Here is a 20180-nt window from a genome sequence, read left to right on the forward strand (position 1 = left end):
CAGGGATTCAAATTTCTTCCCTGGCCTATCCATTATCTACTGGGCTTCCATAAATTCACCAAGCTCTTCAAAACTTGCTGTGTCACCTTGCTCCATCAATTTGTCTTCACTATCAAAATTACTATAGCAAAATTTTGTGAATTCATACATTGCTTCTTCTATCAAGCCAATGGTGTGACATTCCTCATTCTAATCTGCACATTTTAATGTATTAAACACATTAAAAATAAGCTGTTGATCATTTGCTCTCGTGGTTAACTCACCTTTCTGTACGTCAATTAGGGTCCTGCCAGTAGCAAGAAAAAATCTTCCAAGAATAATTGGTACATCATGGTCAGCTTCACATTCTAAAATAAGAAAATCTACAGAAAATATAAATTTATCCACCCTTACAAATACATCCTCAATTTTACCTTCTGGATGGGCGTAGATCGATCAACCAATTGCAACGTTACTGTGGTAGGTCTTGCTTTCCCAATTCCTAGTTTCCTAAAACTAGACATAGGCATCAGATTTATACTTACATTTAGATCACATAATGCTTTTCCTACATAATGATTTCCAATTGAACATGGTATAGTGAAACTCCCTAGGTCTTTCAAATTTGGAGGTAGCTTATTTATTTACATTGTTGTGCACCCTCCAATGAGACCAACAGTCTCAAATTCTCCCAACCTGTGCTTCTTCGACAATATATCTTTCATAAATTTGACGTAATTGGGTATTTTCTCCAAAGTTTTGACTAGCGGTGTATTAATATGGAGTTGCTTCAAAACCTCCAAAAATATTTTAAATTGAGCATCTTGTTTGGATTTATGGAATCCCTGTGGAAAAGGTAGAAGAAGCCATCGTCCAAGTTACTGATATTGTTTTCCTGTGGCATTTTTGTTGACAACATGATCTAGTTTTGCCATAGCATTTTTCTGCTTACCATATTTAGATGTTGTATGCTTTTTAGATAGTTCTAGGATCTGCACCTGATTGTTACTTACATTATCCTCTTTTACCGCTACATCATGAACAACATCACTCAACTGAGTCCTGCTTCTAAGGGTGATTTCCTTGCAATGCTCCTTGCATTGTGGTCTTAAATTATTGGTATCACTCAACAATGCTCCTTGTGGCCTTAAACTTAGAGCATTCATTATTTTCCCCACTTGATTTTTAAGTGCTCGGAGAGATGCAACTCGACTCTGAATTACAATATCATTGTTGGTCATATATTCCTTTTACAAGTCTTGAATTGAATTAGAAAATGATACCTGAACTTGTTGAATGTTTTGCCTCGGCATATGATGATTATAATTAAGCAGTGCATTGTTGACATTCTGTCTTGTACCATTATTAAAGTTTTCTACACCTTGATTACCCCACGGTGATTCAGATGTTGTTTCCACCTTGAATTGTAGGTGTTGGAATATGGATTGCTATTTTGATTGGAATTACCCCATTAATATACTAACGCTAAGTTAGTTGGGCATTCATCAAACACATGATTTTTGCCACACTAAACACATGAAAACCCTGTTGATTTCACCTCATAAACTATAGTTGGATTTTTTATGGTTTTAATCATAATAGCTAGAGAATATACATGGTTTTAATCATATTATAATAAAATAGAATTAATGCTATGGCAAAGTCAATAATAAATATGCAGTGGCAATTAGTGCAGTAATGGTGTATGGAATACGTGATATGAATGAATAACACCTGTAACACTATCGCCAAAGTGAAAGCATAAATGTAATGGCAACAATGAGAGTTATTATCCGAATAGAATGTAAATAATGAAATAAACAACTAAATATGTTGTGACAAATATACTACGTTAAAGAATAAGGATAGAGTGAGGCTGATTCACAAGGTCTGGATTACCCAGAATTGACCCTTACTGTCAATAATACCTTGGTAAAATTGTATCTACTTTACTGCACAGAAGAGTTCCAAAATGTCCTGCCTTTCACGACAACGAAACCTCAAGTTACCTTGCCCGTGTCTATAGGCATTTTAGATATCTTGAATGGGTTTCTTCTGTATGATCGTGACTCTATGTCTAGAGTCGAATACAAGTGCTGATCAAATACTTGCTCATTTCATTTAATTTTAATGCAACTAATCCAACCCTTTCGGAATTACAATCAGTTATAGTATGCGAACAACCTTCTAGGGCTAATGATCATTAAATTTTAATTAAGAAATAAGAACAATCAAATGAAATAGTAAAGTAAATGAGATATATACTACATTAATAAAAAATAATTAAACTTTCACCGGGAGTAATCCAAACCCTATGAGATTTAGCTCATGGGTTGGGAATTAAAATTTCAAACCAAAATATTATCCGACATCGTGTACAACTACTACAATTCAATCTTTCAAAGGAAATGACAAAGAACTTTGGGAAGCAGCTTTCGCTTGCCTAGTCCGGACTTCGACAGCACAACATCCTATGATGGCTAAGAAGGACTGCCTTCGACTTCTTGTCCTTTGCGCATTTGAACCCTTATTCTTGCCTAAGGATCTTTCTCAATTTTTCTTCGTCCTTTTTGAGATCCCTTTCAGCAGTTTTTATAGATAGAATAGGCTAGGGTCAGCTAACAGCTCGTGATTATCTTCTCCTCTTTTAGGGGGTTTATCTGGTACAAGTTCAAATTTGAATTTGAATTGCTGCGTGAAAAATGTCGACTTGGTCTTTCCAGTATTGCCACAGCATTTGTACTGGCAAACTGTATGCACTTGCCCTAACAAAACTTCACTCCTTTAGTTCCTTGTTTCAAAACCTGTTCCTACCACATCAACACAGAAAACTCCACCCCAAGCAATTAAAAAGAAACTATTTCCAGCATAGTCCAAGTCCTAATGCAATATTAAAAATGCTAACTAAAATGTCCTAGAAATGCAACAAACCTTACTTAAGTACAAGCAATTAACTAGGTCTAAAGGCATAAAATATAACTCTTTTGAAGAGTTATCAGGTATCAATGCTTGACCAAATGAGCAATATTCACACAAAACAGAATGCCAAAATGGTATCGATTTTCAATTGAGTATCGATGCTTATTAATAAAATATCGATACCATCAACTAATTATCGATACCATTATTTTACAAAGAAAAACAATATTGAATTTTGGTATCGATTTCTTTGTAAGGTACCCATTGGGTATCAATACAAACTGCGGAGTTTTATTTTAGCTTTAAAACTTTATGTTTTTGAGACTTAATCCTATTATATGTTTGAAGGTTACAATTAGACTTTCATAGAGTTTTGAAATTAAAATTACATATATTAGTTTACATGTGATTGATGTTTTAAATATTAGCGTGATTGTGTTATGAATAGAACTAGTTATTGTATGCTTTTAAATTATTTGTATAACTATTCTAGAATGATGTGAAGTGTTTTGTATTGCTCAATAACACCCGTAACTTTAATTTGGTAATGGAGACAGGTTGAAGATGATACATTTTATAACATAACATGTATGGAGTCTAGAAATACATGCCATTTTATAACCTGTGATAGTGTGATGTCTGATGACTTAATTTGATTATGTTCTCATTTGGATAAAAGAAGTCTTCCAACCGAGCTAATTCTGATGAAGCTGAAAGTTATGCTCCATTGATTGATTAAGGGATTGTTCATAATATGCCTGAATTTCTTAAGCTTAGAGGTGAGGTTCATAGTATCTTATATATTAATGAATGATATGTTTAATGTGTATATGAGTGAATCAATTTTGTGGCTCTACGACCTTCAACCCCTCATCCTCAAAGTCCTATAGAATGAAATATTTATAAGGTTTCTATTGGTTAAATTAAAAAATATGGGACCGAAGAGTTTAAAGGTATAGTGAGTGATGATTTAGTCAGAGCAGAGTATAGGTTAGCAAATACAGGAGTTCTAGATGAAAAATTAGATCTTTTTGAAGATTATTTGAGATGTACAGTGTCGCTATTAAAAGAAGAAGTTATTCACTAGTAATCGACTTTAACTACTATGGTATCTAAATAACAAATTAACTGGTATTTCTTCTGAATTGGTTTTCAAAAGAATTAAGTTAGCAAATGATAAGAAGTCCTTGAATTAAAGCTGGGAAATCGATCAGTTGCAAACTTTGGATGAGAGTAGTATAGCTCGATAAGTATGTTAAAAATATGTTATCGATTGAAAATGAATTATGTACTTGTTTTAGAGATGGATTGATTAATGAGATTAAAATAGTTGTCAGTGAAATGGAATTTTGTGAATCATAATTTTTATTTGATCGGGCTCAGAAAAGGGAAGAAATTTGTTATCACAAGAAACAAAATGAGACATGAGTTTGAGACTTCAATAAATGGTCCAAAACATATTCTACTTTCCATCAATTATAATTGAAAGGACTGAGTAGTTAATTCCAAGGCCATTAGGGTTTTTTGACAAAAATAGAATGAAACAGAAGAATGTGAGACAATCGATGAATTTAGTAGCTAGTACGATAGTGTTCAAAGTATAAATAGACCCGAATGTAGCCATTGTGGTCGAGTATTTTACAAGGACCTCAAATAAGTATGCTATGTGAATGAGTATGTTATGTGCTCTTTTATCGTTATTGGCATAGGCGGTTGTTTTAAATCCATATGTAGTGCTTATCATGTAGGGATGCTGGCTAATCATAATATTAGGCAAAGGTATTGTTTGCCTAGTTGTAATAATGGCCGACAGTGCTTTATTATTGCCATTCTATTAAATTATGCTATGATTGAGGACTCAATGGTAAAACTCAATTATTGTTGCTTTTCTATTTCTGATGGTTGTTACTTTGCTTTGTGCATAAGAACTTTGTGCCATTTATGTCACAGTTGGTTCCAGTGCGTCTGAGCGATAATTTCCTTCTGGATTTCTTTGGTGTATCAGCAATTTCCTTAACAATCAAGATGCTCTTTATATGCCGCATGATCTTTGATGAAAATGGCTTAGATGTGGATGAGTATGTTCGGAGAGCATATAAATTTACATGCTTTGATAGTATATAAATGAATCATGTGTTTTGTTTACCAAAACCACCAGACCCAAACGAGTTATACCTTTGAGAGTTCAGTAGGGCATTACCTCTTGGACTTCTTTACCTTGGTTTCCTTATTGTTCTTCTTGTCTACTCTATCTTATATCATTTGATTGCAAAGGATGCACTTTGGCTTGGGGCTATTACATTTCTTGTGATTATAATTCTTGACTGAAGCATGGGAGCATGCTTGTATAGGTTTCAGCTTTTTAAAAATCATATTATTATACTTATTGTTGTTGGAACTGCACGGGTTTTTTCTCATTTACTTTGGAGTATATTGGGTACTTGGGGCATTGTATTAGCTATGCAGTTGTAGCATCTGTCTTATTAGGTGCGAAGCTTTCTCGGCATCTTTCAGCCACAAACCTGTTAGTTGCTCGAAGAGATGCCCTGTAGAGCACCGTGATCCATCTAAGGGAAGGTTTTTGTAGGAAGGAGTAAAATAGTTTTTCTAGTTCATTTGATGGAATTTCTTCGATCTCAATTTTTTGTACGAGAATGTCTACAACCAAATTAAAAGAATTTCAGATTTAGTTATAAGGATTAATCAATAGAGATTTTAATTGATAGAAGTTTAATTTGATCGAATGTATCATCTTGAGGCCACCTATTTTGTTTGTGAAAAAGAAAGATGTGATGATGGGATTGTGCATAAATTATAGATAGTAAAATACATTGTGACAAAATGAAAGACAAGTTTAAATTGTTATCCTGTATTGAAGATCTATTCGATCGACTAAAAAGTGTTACATTGTTCTTGCTGATAAATCTCTGATCTAATTACTATCAATCATGAGTTAAAGATGTAGATGTGTCGAAACGAACATTTAAAATATATTAAAATATATTGTTCTTGCTGATAAATCTCGCAGCATTAATGAATCTAAAAAAATCAAGTCTTTTAGCCACATATTGATAGATTAATCACTAAGAATCTTTCAATAATTGTATTGTCGAGGATGAATTCATTACAAGAAAACTATTAAATTTCTTTGATCAGATAAGTGCCAACAAATTTTTGACCAATTGAAAACTCTATTGACAGAAGCTTCAATTTAAAATCAGTCTACATTATGGAAGAAATTCAGTGTCGACGGTAGTGTTTAACTGGTAACCTTGAATTATGCTTGTTCGATTAGTATAGAAATAAGAGTTAAACTATTAATTCTTCAGAGAATTCGTGAGATGCATAGGAAAAAGAATTGAATTTGTTAGCTAAACTGGAATAGATTCATAATAATCAATTCCTAATACGGTACGAATTGGATAATAGTTTATATTTCTGAAATCAAATGTATGAATTCAATAATTTTGAGATTATAAAGAGATCTTACAAGAGGCTTATTGTAGTGTCTGTTTGTTTCAGTTAGGTATGTCAAACTCTGAAATGATTTGAGATGAAGTTATTGATAATTGGGAATAAAAAGTAAAAATTTAGAGTTTGTATCAAGATATCTAGTATGTCAAAATTGAATATCAAGTCCTATTTGAGATGTTACAGTTTGTTATAATTTTTTATGAGATATGAAGGTGAGTTGATGGGTTCCGTATCTGAACAATCTTTGACGTTGAGAAAGGGAGAATCAATTAGGATTATTATTGTTAGATTAATGAAAATGGCTCATTTTTTTATTGTTCTAGTCAAAAGCAAATTATTCGTTTGAAAGCTAGTTGAGTTGTATGTACTCAGAATTCACGAAGTTAAGGTGTAAACAGATGGAAAGTCAAGATGGGTAATTTAGATTCTGAAGTATGTATATTACCGTGTATATTACCGTGATATATCATCGAGTTATAAGGTAACTAGGAAAATATTTACCGTTGGCTGACTTTGTTATAATAACCGTTATGAGTCTTATTATAATAATCGTTCGAAAACATATTTCACTTAGAAAACAAAAGAATGTATAAGTTGACAGTAATCAAACTCATTTCAGGTAAGAAATTTTGACAAAAATTTTTAAGGGGGAAGAGTTGTAATAGTCCATTTTTTAGTAGTATCAGAAATAGTGGTTTCGAGGCCACAAATCTGATGAACAAATCTATAAATAATATTATTTAATATTTACGAGTCTAATATAATGTTATAATAAGGTTTAATTTGATAATTTATGTTATTTGATCGAATAATTAGGTTCAAGTGTTAAATCTTTAAAGTTAAGTGGGTTTAGAAAATGAGGTATCGAAACCTCGTTTCAATAAACCAAGCCCGTAGATATTTTATAAAATATTTACGAAGTGTTATTAGGGTAATATTAAATTTTGGTTAAGAAATTTTAGTGTTTAAATAGTAATTAAGTGAAAAGGGCTAAATTGTAAAAGATGCAAAAGTTAAATTTTATATGTTAAAGGAGTCAAAGGACTAAGAAATTTTAAATTGAAGGACTTAGTGGGTAATTATGCCATGTATATTGGTAGTGGACAAGGATGGGCATGGAATTAATTAATAAATTAAGATAAAATAAAGATGAAAACAATATCATATTCTCCAAGTAGATGAACAACCAAATTTTCCATGGAAAGAAACCAAAGCATTTAGCCATGCTTGGTGCTTCATTCATGGTGAGTAGTTTTTGTCCTTTTTTAAATAATTTTTATGCTTTTGAGCTTGTATTAGCTTAATCTAGCTAACCCTGGGGTCAAATTCTAAAACTGTTAAATGTTATAATCTATTCCATGGATTAATTTAATATGTTTTTGAAGTTTTATGATAGATTGTTAAGCTGGGTTGTTAAATAAACAAGTTTTGTTAAATGATTTTTGGTAATTTTAACATTTAGGGATCAAATTGTTGAAATAGTAATGTTGAAGGTAAATTGTGTGAAATGAGGAAATAGATGGGCTAATACGAACCCTAAGAAAATTAGTTAACATGAAATTTTATTAGTTTTGGTGAAATTTCAATTTTTGGGTTTAGGGACTAAATTGCATAAAACTAAAATATTATGGGTAATTTTGTAAATTTCCCAATAATAAAGTTATAAGTTAAATTAATTATTTTAAGTTATTGAATGGTTTAATTGAGTGAAACATTATTATTTAGATCACAAAACGAACCAAACGGATCAAAATCGAGGCAAAGTTGAGTGTTGGATTAGTCGTCGATTTCGTTGTTACAACTATATTTGTCGAGGTAAATTCGTATAAGTAGGGAATTATTATTTTCCAATTTTGAATGAATGTAAATAGTTATTTATGATATGTTTAAATCAATTGATAAAGTTGTGATAAATTATTATTATCGATCAAATAGAGGAATTAATCAAATTAAAGGATATGTGAGCTATTATAAATGTATTTGGTGATTATGAATTATAGATTGTCTATTTAAATATTACTATGATTAAGGTGAGTTCATAGTGTTTGTTGAGTAAATTATAAGTTTTTGAAAGTAAGTTATTGTTGCTGGTAAATTGTATAAATACATGTGAAATTTTATATGTTGTTATAGTATATTAAATATTGAAATCAAATTCACATGAAAGTGATTAATGGAAGGTGATGATCCTTATGATGGCACATTTATAGTATGAATATATTTTGAATTCATATTATGTGTATAGAAGTGATGAAGTGCCCTTGATTAATAAATAAGTATAAAGGTAACGGATTACATAAAATGCCCGGTTGAACGTAGTAATCACTAGGATACAAATGGCATCCCAATAGGGTCAGTATGCGCGCTTGTCCGGGATTTGCACTTCGGTGCCTCTGTTTGTACTTCAGTGCCCCTGTATACACTTCAGTGTCCCTGCCCCTGGTTGCACATTCGTGCGCCTATTTGCCCTTTGGTGCCCCTGTTATGCATCTATGATGCCTTTGATGTGGTGTAGTTACACGAGTATCCGAGTCAAGTTACTAGTTCATCGGGCTATTAAATAATTGAATTACAATCTATTAATGTGCTTATATATATTATGACATATTTATAGTATTGGTAAATGAAAGATATTGTAACAAGTTTCTTAGTTACAAGTATAGTTTGTTACCTTGAGTAAATGTGATTTATGGTTTGGAAAAGTCCTTTGAAATAGACTTTGTGTTGATGTATTTGGATTGGAAAAGGTAACATTTGAATTATGTGGATTAATAATTTATATAGTGAAATTCTTTTCATGATATGAATGAGTAATTAAAGTTTTACAAAGTATATAACGATATGAAATGATCTATGATATAAAGTAAGGATATGGAACATATGATAAGTATAGTTAAAAGAAAATGAAGGTATACGGTAGTCATATGATAGATGAATGGTGAAATTGAAATGCTTGGTATGTTATATGCCTTGAATGGGTTGAAATTATATGCATACTACTTTAGCTACTAACCTTGCGAGGTTTGGTGTATAGGGAAAGGGAAATATGATCTATGGCTAATTGGAATTACTCATAGTTGATTAATATATTACAACTGGTGAGTTTAACTCCTTTTATATGAGCTTACTAAGAATTAGTTGCTTATATAATTGTTTTCTTTGTTTTGTAGGTCATGGAAAGCTCGAACGGTTGGAAACTTTGTCGGAGTACGATCACACTATCCATCGAATTACTTTGGTATCTTTTGAACATACTGAAATGGTTATAAGTGGCATTTATAGGGTGGAATGTCTATTTGGTTTGTAGTTGATTATGTCAAGCCTTGGTGTGCCTTAATGCTATTGTTGATGGTATATATATGATGTGCACTTATATGATGTTAATGGTTGTGCATGGCCTTCTGAATTTAGGAAGGAAATGAATGAACTTATGATGTTAAATTGATATTAGGTTAAATGTTTGAAATGTGGTGCCCTTGAATGGCACATTGGTTTGTTATTTAGGTGTTTGAATGGATGAAATTGTTGTCTTTTATGGTTAGGTAATTTCTTGGCATGAATTGAATTTTCTAAGATGAGATTTTTACCATTATTGAGAAAAGTACCGATACTTTGGCATTTGGTATCGATACTTGACCAAATGAACAATATTCACACAAAACAAAATGCCAAAATGGTATCGATTTTCAATTGAGTATCGATACTTATTCATAAAATATCGATACCATCAACTAATTATCGCTACCATTGTTTTAAAAAGAAAAACATAATTGAAATTTGGTATCAATTTTTATATAAGATACTGATTAGGTATCGATACCAACTACGAAATTTTCATTTTAGCTTTAAAACTTAATGTTTTTGAGACTTAATCCTATTATATGTTTGAAGTTTACAATTAGACCTTCATAGAGTTCTGAAATTAAAATCATATGTATTAGTTTACATGTTATTGAGGTTCTAAATGTTAGAGTGATTGTGTTTTGAATAGAACTAGTTATTGTATGCTTTTAAATTATTTGCATAACTGTTCTAGAATGATGTGAAGTGTTCTATATTGCTCGGTAACACCTAAAACTCTAATCCGGTAACGGAGATAGGTTGAGGGTGTTACACTATTTATTTAGCTGGTAGAAGAAAGGGTTGCTGCCGAATTTTAAAGGGTATATAATGCTCTTTAAAACTCCTTAAATGATGTATAAAACCCCCTTTGTAATAGCTCCTTCTTTTGTATTCAAATAACACTTGAAAAGTCACTTCAATTAAGTTGTAACAGCCTTGAAATGTAATGGTTGTGAGCTGAAGAAATTCCTGCAATCAACACATTAAAATGAATACATTAAGCATATTAAACACTAATTAAACATATCAAAAACAAATACTTAACTTAAGTAAATGAACTAAACATATACATTAATTATTCCAACAACTAGTTAATTACAGAAGCAAGAATAAATAAACTTAACTCATGCCTCAATAAATAACTCTAGAAACTAGATTAATTAAGAGCAACACTTAATAAAGTTAAACAAAAGAAAAACACTTATTAATTAAACTAAGATGAGTTGAATAAATATCCAGCAACTCATTTAATAAACTAAATATGAGTTTATTAAAATTTCAGTTCAACTTGCAATAAATTGCAAGTGGAGCCTATTGGGTTAATCCTTTCATGACGAATAGATTCAGCTTCTTGTTCATCGCAAACTCGATCCACATAGCTTGCCAATGCATCTTTAAAGTTCTTTGCTCGTGACCTTTATAGGCCCTTATGGTAGCTTAATGGATTTAGTAAAAACATCTCGGGCTAAGTTCGTATCATTCCCCCTCTTGAAGATGACTTGTCCTCAAGTCAGAACCTGTATCAAAAGGAGACAAATCAGCAACAATAAAACTTGCACTAATGTTATATTTACCTTGTAAGTCAAGTTGATATGAATTTTCATTAATCCGTTCAATAACTTGGAATGGACCATCTCCTTGTGGCAATAGCTTAGATCATAGTTGGGCTGGAAATCGTTCTTTCCTCATATGAACCCATACCCAATCACCTGGTTCAAAAATAACTCGCTTTCTTCCTTTGTTAGCTCTTTGAACATAGCTTTCGGTTCGGGCTTCAATGTTAGCTCGCACTTTTTGATGGATCTCCTTGACGTAGTCAGCCTTTTCTTGGCATCTACATGTACAAATTGATCATTAGGCAATGGCAATAAATCAAGGGGAGTTAATGGATTAAAGCCATATACTACTTCAAATGGAGAAAACTTAGCAGAGTGGACAGAACGATTGTAAACAAATTCTATGTGAGGTAAACATTCTTCCGATGACTTTAAATTTTTACGAACAATGGCACGCAACAAAGTAGTCAATACTCGGTTTACCACCTCTGTTTGTCCATCCGTTTTTGGATGACAAGTAGTCAAAAATAACAGCTTTGTTCCAAGCCTTCCTCACAATGATCTCCAAAAATGGCTCAAAAACTTTGCGTCACGATCAGAGACAATCGTTCTTCGGATTCCATGTAAACGAACAACTTCCCTAAAGAAGAGATTAGCTACATGAACAGCGTCATCAGTGTTGGCACATGAAATAAAGTGAGACATTTTCGAAAATCTATCAACTACTACATATATAGAGTCCTTTCCCATTTTTGTTCTTGGTAACCCAAGGACAAAGTCCATGGATACATCCATCTAAGGGAATTCAGGTATGGGCAGCGACATATACAAACCATGTGGTTGAATTTTGGACTTGGCTCATTTACAAGTCACACAATGCTCACAAACACGTGCAACATCTCTTCACATTCTCAGGCAATAAAAATGTTCTTGTAAAGTTGATAGTGTCTTACTTATAGCAAAGTGCCCCATGAGACCTCCACTATGCGCCTCTTGCGTAAGCAATTCTCAGATTGAGCCTTGTGGTATGCATAACTTGCCTTACTTAAAAAGAAATCCCTCGTACCTATAAAACTTCTCAAAAGATCCATTCTCACAAGCAGCAAAGGTATTACCAAAGTCATCATCAGCAACATACAAGTCTTTCAAATAAGAAAACCCAAGTAACTTAGAATCAAGGTAAGACAATAAAGTGTACCTCCTTGATAGGGCATCAGCCAGTATATTTTCTTTACCTTTCTTATACTTGATGACATATGGAAAGGATTCAAGATATTCAATCCCTTTTGCATGACACTTGTTTAGCTTATGTTGACCCTTGATGTACTTTAAGGCTTCGTGTTCGGAGTGAATCACGAACTCCTTCGGCCACAAGTAATACTGCGACGTTTCAAGGGATTGAATTAAAACATACATTTCCTTATCATACATGGGATAATTGAGAATAGCCCCACTTATCTTCTCGCTAAAATATGCCACCAGTTTTCCATCTTGGGTTAGCACGACCACGATTCCTACACCTGAAGCATCACATTCAATTTCAAAGGTTTTAGTAAAATTAGGAAGTGCTAATAAAGGTGCTTGGACAAGACATTGTTTAATTTTATTAAATGAATTTTCTTGCTCATCTGTCTAATAAAATGCTTAATGTTTCTTAATAACACTTGTCAATGGTGCAGCAATTGTACTAAAATTAGGTACGAAACATTGGTAGAAACTAGCCAACCCATGAAAACTTCGAATTTGGCTAATGCTAGTCGGGGGCGGCCATTCTTGAATCGCTCAAACTTTCTCTTGATCAACTTCCAATCCTTTAGAACTCACTACAAAACCTAAAAACACAATTTTGTTAGTGCAAAATGAATACTTTTTAAAATTTGCATAGAGTACCTCTTGTTGCAACGTTTCTAACACCTCTTGAAAATGTTGAATGTGTTCTTCTAATGACTTGCTATATATCAAGATATCATCAAAATATACTACACAAAATTTTCCAATATAAGCATGTAACACATGGTTCATTAATCACATAAAAGTACTAGGAGCATTTGTAAGACCAAATGGCATTACCAACCATTCGTACAAACCATGTTCGGTTTTGAAGGCAATTTTCCACTCATCATCTTCTCGCATACGGATTTGATGGTAGCCACTCCTAAGATCAATTTTTGTGAATATTTTGGAACCACTTAATTCGTCGAGCATATAATCGAGTCGAGGAATAGGATGTCTATATTTAACGGTGATTTTGTTGATAGCACGACAATCAACACACATTCGCCACAAACCATCCTTTTTGGGCACAAGATCTACCCTTTTCCATAAGTTTAGCAACTTGTTTTTACAACTCCTTGGTTTCTTCCGAGTTAGTTCGATAAAGCAGGCCGATTAGGAAGTGCGGCTCCAGGCACTAGATCGATTTGGTGCTCGATGCCTCGAATGGGAGGCAATCCACTAGGCACTTTATCTGGGAAAACATCCTCGAATTCCTGTAAAAGAGAAAACATAGAAGAAGGTAGATCTTCGGGTAACTCGTTAGTGTTTAACAAAATTTCTTTGTAAATGAGTACAAATACAAGTTGCCTCAAAGTTAATGCTCTCCGAACATCGCTCGCTTTTGCAAACACACTTATTTTCTCAATTTTCTTTTCTTCTCCATTTTTTCTTCTTTTGCTTCCTTTTCACTTTCTTTTAAAATTTTACCTTTAGCTCTCTCATTTTTCTTTTCTTTTCCACTCGCACTCTTTTTTTCTTTTTCTTGCATTTGTCCAATAGAAGTTTTGAGTTTGAGTTGGTCCTCGTATACTTACTTCAAGGTTAATGGTGTAAGTGTCACATTCTTGCCACAATGCTTGAAGGTATACCTATTGGTATAGCTATCGTGAACCACTCTCCGGTCGAACTGCCATGGTCGTCCTAACAGTAAATGGCCCGTATGTATTGGCACCACATCACATAAAACTTTTTCGAAATACTTTTTAATCATGAAAGAAACAAGGACTTGTTTTATGACTTTAAGCTCACCAACATCATTGAGCCATTGAAGCTTGTACGGGCTCAGATGTTTGGTGGTCGGCAGTCCTAACTTCTCCACCATGAAAGTACTTGCCACATTCGTGTAACTTCCACCATCTATGATAATACTACAAATTTTTCCTTGGATTTGACATCTCGAATGGAAAATATTCTCTCGGTGTTGCTCGTTCTCCACTCCTTGAAGGCTTAGACTTCATTTGACTACAAGCAACTCTCCTTCTATAGGGTGTTCCAAATTCTCTTCTTCGTTGGAATTCAATTCGGCCTCATCTTCCTCTTCATCCTCGGTTTCAATTTCACTTTTGACACGTAATACCATGGTGTTTCGGTTTGGACATTGACTCATGATATGTCCTCTTTCCAAACATTTAAAACATTTGATATCTCTTGAATGATTAGATGAACTCTCAATGGCTTTACCTTTGCTTGATTCGGCCAAAGACTTATTTGTTTTGGGCAACACTGTGGACTACTTTACTCGATTTGAAGGAAAACTTTTGCTAACGCCTTGTCCCCATCTTAAAGGATTTGTAGTGGAATAGCCTCGGGTAGCACCTTTTTGCTTTATTTGTTTGTCCACTTTGATGGCCATGTGTACCATGTCTGTCACCTCGATGTAATGTTGAAGTTCGACAACATTAGCAATATCATGATTGAGACCAACTAGAAAACGAGCCATCGTTGCCTCACGGTCTTCTTGCACATTTGCACGAATCATCGCCACTTCCATCTCCTTGTAATAATCTTCTACACTCTTAGCTCATTGAGTAAGATTTTGGAGTTTCTGATGAAGTTCCCGATGATAATACAAAGGAATGAATCGCTGTCGCATTGTCGCTTTCATCTCAACCCAAGTAGTAATAGGCCTTTCTCTGTTGTGCCTTCGACTAGTGGTGAATTGATCCCACCAAATCATCGCGTAATAGGAAAACTCGATTACAACTAGTTTGACCTTCTTATTCTCAAAATAGTTATGGAAATTGAATACTAATTCAATCTTTTTCTCCCACTTTAGGTACTCCTCACAGTCGGATTTACCTTGGAAGTGAGGTATTGAGAGCTTTATATTCTTGAGATCATCATCTTCTAGTCTCCGATCTCTTTGGCCACGATTCCATTGTGTCCTTCATTGAACACTCACATTGGACCCTTGGTCACTTTCAACCTCACTAGAATCAAATGGATAATCTTTGTTAAGTTGTTGTCGGCCACAATTTCTAGGGGGACTTTGAGGTGTCCTTCTCCGACGTGTTCTTTCTTCAACTATGTCCAACCTTTCTTGTATAGGCTCAAGCTTCCGGTCAAAGAGTCACTCCACCTTTCGTAGCATGGCTTGAAGATTAAGGTTTGGAACATTTCGAACAGGTTGCCGTTCTTGTCGCTCCTCCATATTTCGAACAGGATTTTGTGACATAAAAAAAAAATTAAAACAAATCAATACTGAAGAAAAATAATAATTGAATAAATAAACTTAACTCATGCCTTAATAAATAACTCTAGAAACTAGATTAATTAAGAGCAACACTTAATAAAGTTCTACAAAAGAAAAACACTTATTAATTAAACTAAGATGAGTTGAATAAATATCCATCAACTCATTTATTAAACTAAATATGAGTTTATTAAAATTCCAGTTCAACTTGCAATAAATTGCAAGTGGCGCCTATTGGGTTAATCCTTTCATGACGAATAGATTTGGCTTCTTGTTCATCCTAAACGCGATCCACATAGCTTGCCAATGCATCTTTAAAGTTCTTAGCTCGTGACCTAGCTATAGGCCCTTGTGGTAGCTTAATGGATTCAGTAGAAACATCTTGGGCTGAGGTCGTATCAATATACTTGCAATTTGATCATTACCGTGAAAGAAAATTTTTATTTTAACAAATTATTACCTCATAACCTCTAACTCATTAATCAATTTGTTGATAGTCACTTATCTCCCGTCCTCACTTTCTCAACTAGGATAAATTACAATTTACTAGGTGAAATTTATATCTCGGCCTCGTTTAAACTATGATTACTTCCTAGGGTTGTCAAGCCTACGGTTTAAGAACACGTAATTTAAACCAACTAATCTTATCGAGAAACCTTAATCTATTAATCACGTCCCTATCCATTCATTAATCTCCCCTAATGGATTTAGCCACTCATTTTATTCATAATCTCAAAATCAATTGAATTAAACATGTAAATAACATGATTGAATCGAAAGGGAAACGAGATTAGAATAATCTTGGTTTTGATGCCGATTGAAGAATAGAGTAGATAATTGATCGCCGCCAGACGTGCAAATGTCTAGGTAGGAATACTGTAGCAAATAAATATCTAATTACACAGCGGTGTCCACAAGTATATGGGTCAAATTGTAATATAGTAAAGAATGTTACAACAAAATAGTGCTAATAGGACTAAATAGTATAAATTTAAAATTATATGGGTCAAATTGTACCAAAGGGAGGTTGAATTAAACTTAAATTAACTTTTGACACTAATAGGGCTAAATAGTATAAATTTAAAATTATATTACAAAAAATCAAATTAACATTAATTAATTAAATTACCTAAAATTACCTAGAATAAAAATTAACCGATTAATAATCGAAATCAACTCCAACAAAAATAGGCAGGAGATTAACTCAAGTGCTCCTAATTAACTTCAGAACTCATGTTTTGTCGAGTTAGATATTAATTAACAAGTTATTATCTCTCGGCCTCTAAGTAATTAACTAATCGGCTAATACACGCTTACCTCTCGGCCTCAGTTTCTTTACCAGGATTAATTATGATTTCCTCGATAAACTTATCTCTCTATCTCTTTATCGTAAATAACTTCCTAGGTGCATCACTTCCTAAGGTTTAATTGAACATAATTTAAACCCTAATTCATCCATTAATTAGTCACACATCAGTTATTAATCTCGCTAAGGAAGTTAGCTACTTATGGATCTAGATGCAATAATAGCTAAACTCATATTTAACATACAAAGCAATAAATTAAATAAAAGAAGGGAAAAAGAAAATAAATCCTTTTCGATGTCGATTTGTGTTCAGAAGTGAAATCTCCTTTAACAAATAACGAAAAATAATTAAATTAAAATATTGGATCGAAATCAAATCCAAGTTAAACAAGAAAAAAAAGTATTTAAAGGACTAAATTGGAATAAAACAAAACTAAAATTTAACCTCCCCAACCCGGCCTAGACGTTATGGCCACATTGTGAAGACTACATTAGTGACCAAAATGACTAAGTAACCTCACAGACCATAAAAACCCTAATTTATCTCACTTTAAAAAACGATGACTGCTCTTCAGATAGTTTGTGCAGTTGAAGTTTTGAGTAGTTAAAGAATATGTTAACTGAAGCTTTGTCTGGACTAATAAATGTTAGAAAAGTTTTGAGCAGTTGAAGAATATGTTAATTGAAGCTACTGTTTTAACTCAAGCTGAATCTGGGAAAGAATTTATAGTTTATAGCGATGCATCTTTTTGTGGTTTGGGATGTGTTTTGATGCAAAGTGGAAAAGTAATTGCTTAAGCCTCGGGACAATTGAAACCTCATGAGCAAAATTACTCGACTCATAATTTGGAGTTAGTTACAATATTTTTTGCTTTAAAAATCTGGCGACATTATTTGTATGGGGAAAAATGTCATATTTTTACCGATCATAAAAGTTTGAAATATTTGATGACCTAGAAAGAATTGAATTTATGTCAACGAAGATGGCTCGAGTTATTGAAAGATTATGATTTGGTAATTGACTATTATCCTGGAAAAGCTAATATCATTGCAGATACTTTGGGTCAAAAGTCTTTATTTTGCTTTAAAGGCTATGAGTGCAAATTTAACATTAGAACATGATGGTTCTAACTTGGCTGAATTGATAGTAAAACCGGTATTTTTTTCTAAGATTCGAGAACTTTGAAAAATTGATTCAAAGTTGTTCTCCAAGTTCAACATAGTTAGAAATGAACAAAAAATTGATTTTAGTATTGAAAATGATGATTGTTTATATTTTCGAGGTCGTTTATGTTTACCGAATGATGTAGAGCTAAAGCGAGAACTATTATATAAAAGCTCATAACAATGTTTATTCGATTCATCCTGAAAGTACAAAAATGTATAATGACTTGAAACAAAGTTACTAGTCGCCTGATATAAGGTTGGAAATAACAGAACATATATCTCGATGTTTAGTTTGCCAATAGGTTAAAGCCAAACATCAGGTACCGTCGGGTTTGTTGTAACAACTAAAGGTTCCTGAATGGAAATGGGAATGAGTCACGATAGATTTTGTTTCAGGGCTACCGTTAACTCCAAAAAGAAAAGATTCTATTTGGGGTATTGTAGATAGATTAACAAAATCGACTCATTTCATAATTGTTAAGATTGATTACTCACTTTAGAAACTGGCAGAGTTATATGTTGCTGAAATAGTGAGATTGCATGGTGTACCATTGTCGATCATATCAGACCGTGACTCGAGATTTAGTTCCAGATTTTGGGGTAAGTTGCATGAAGCTTTGGGCTCTAAATTGAATTTTAGTACCGCTTTTCATCCACAAACAGAGTTATACGTAGCTGAAATAGTGAGATTGCATGGTGTACCATTGTCTATCATATTAGATCGTGACTCGAGATTTACTTCTAGATTTTAGGGTAAGCTGCATGAAGCTTTGGGCTCTAAATTGAATTTTAGTACCGCTTTTCATCCACAAATAGATGGTCAGTCCGAGTGGATTTTTCAAATTTTGGAAGATATGTTACGCTGTTGCATCATTGAATTCGAGGGCAGTTGGGAAAAGTTTTTGTCGTTGGTTGAATTCGCCTATAATAACAGTTATCAGTCGAGCATAAAGATGGCTTCATATGAGGCTTTGTATGGACGTAAATGTAGAAGTCTGTTGTATTGGCTTGAATTAAACAAAAGAAAGTTTGTTGGGATTGATCTAGTGCGAGAAATTGAATAAAGAGTATGCGTTATAACAAATAACTTAAAAGTGGTAGTTGATCAACATAAGTCTTATCTTGATTCAAAAAGGAAAGATATTGAATTTTTTGTTGGTGATAAAGTATTCTTGAAAGTCTCACCCTGGAAAAAGGTGTTATGTTTTAGAAGAAAAGGAAAGTTCAATCCTAGATTTATCGGCCCTATGAAGTTCTTCAAAAGATAGGCTCTGAAGCGTATTGTCTGGCTTTACCTCCAGAGCTCGCTAGAATTCACAACGTTTTCCATGTTTCGATGCTTCAACGATACCTATAACACCCCAAACTTGGCCTAGACGTTATGGCCAAATCTGACGATGTCACATGCTAGTGTTTTTTGAAAAAATTTATCGTCGCTAAATCATCTTTTCTATTTAACCATTTTTTTATGATCTTATGTTAACTTCAATTCGTGTCCTTCATTTTCAGAACATTATTCATTTACAAATTGTTATTCAATTTCAAAACATTTTTTTTTATTGTGGAAGCTTTTAAACAGTTTGCTTATTCGTGGTATTTTTCATAAAACATTATAAAATCCAAATTTTAAACCAAAATTCGTAAAGACCATAATTACAGCAAAATACTTCCAAATAAAAGTAAAATCCTAAATAGGTAGTAAACAATGTAAAAAAAATGTGGCCACCACTGAGTCCTCCGCTGCACCGATCCGCCTATATCTGGGTTACCTACATAGATTGAACATAATGGATAAGTTTACGTAAACTCCGTGTGTAATCCCTATACAAATGAACATACAAAAAACAAATAATCACAGTCTGTGCTTAAGCCCTTTTCAGTATCAGTATCAGTCCAGTTTGGGCCTTAGCCCATCTCAGTACAAAAACAATCATGCAGTAGGGCTTTAGCCCATCACAGTATCAGTAGC

At 33.2% G+C, this 20180-nt stretch overlaps 1 pseudogene; it reads left to right on the plus strand.

The window, feature by feature from the left end:
• The first annotated feature begins 4574 nt into the window (after nucleotides 1-4574).
• Nucleotides 4575-5588, plus strand: LOC128033893 (calpain-type cysteine protease DEK1-like; annotated as a pseudogene).
• The last annotated feature ends 14592 nt before the right edge of the window (nucleotides 5589-20180 follow it).

This window comes from Gossypium raimondii, chromosome 2, assembly GCF_025698545.1.
Source record: "Gossypium raimondii isolate GPD5lz chromosome 2, ASM2569854v1, whole genome shotgun sequence".
Classification (NCBI taxonomy): Eukaryota; Viridiplantae; Streptophyta; class Magnoliopsida; order Malvales; family Malvaceae; genus Gossypium; species Gossypium raimondii.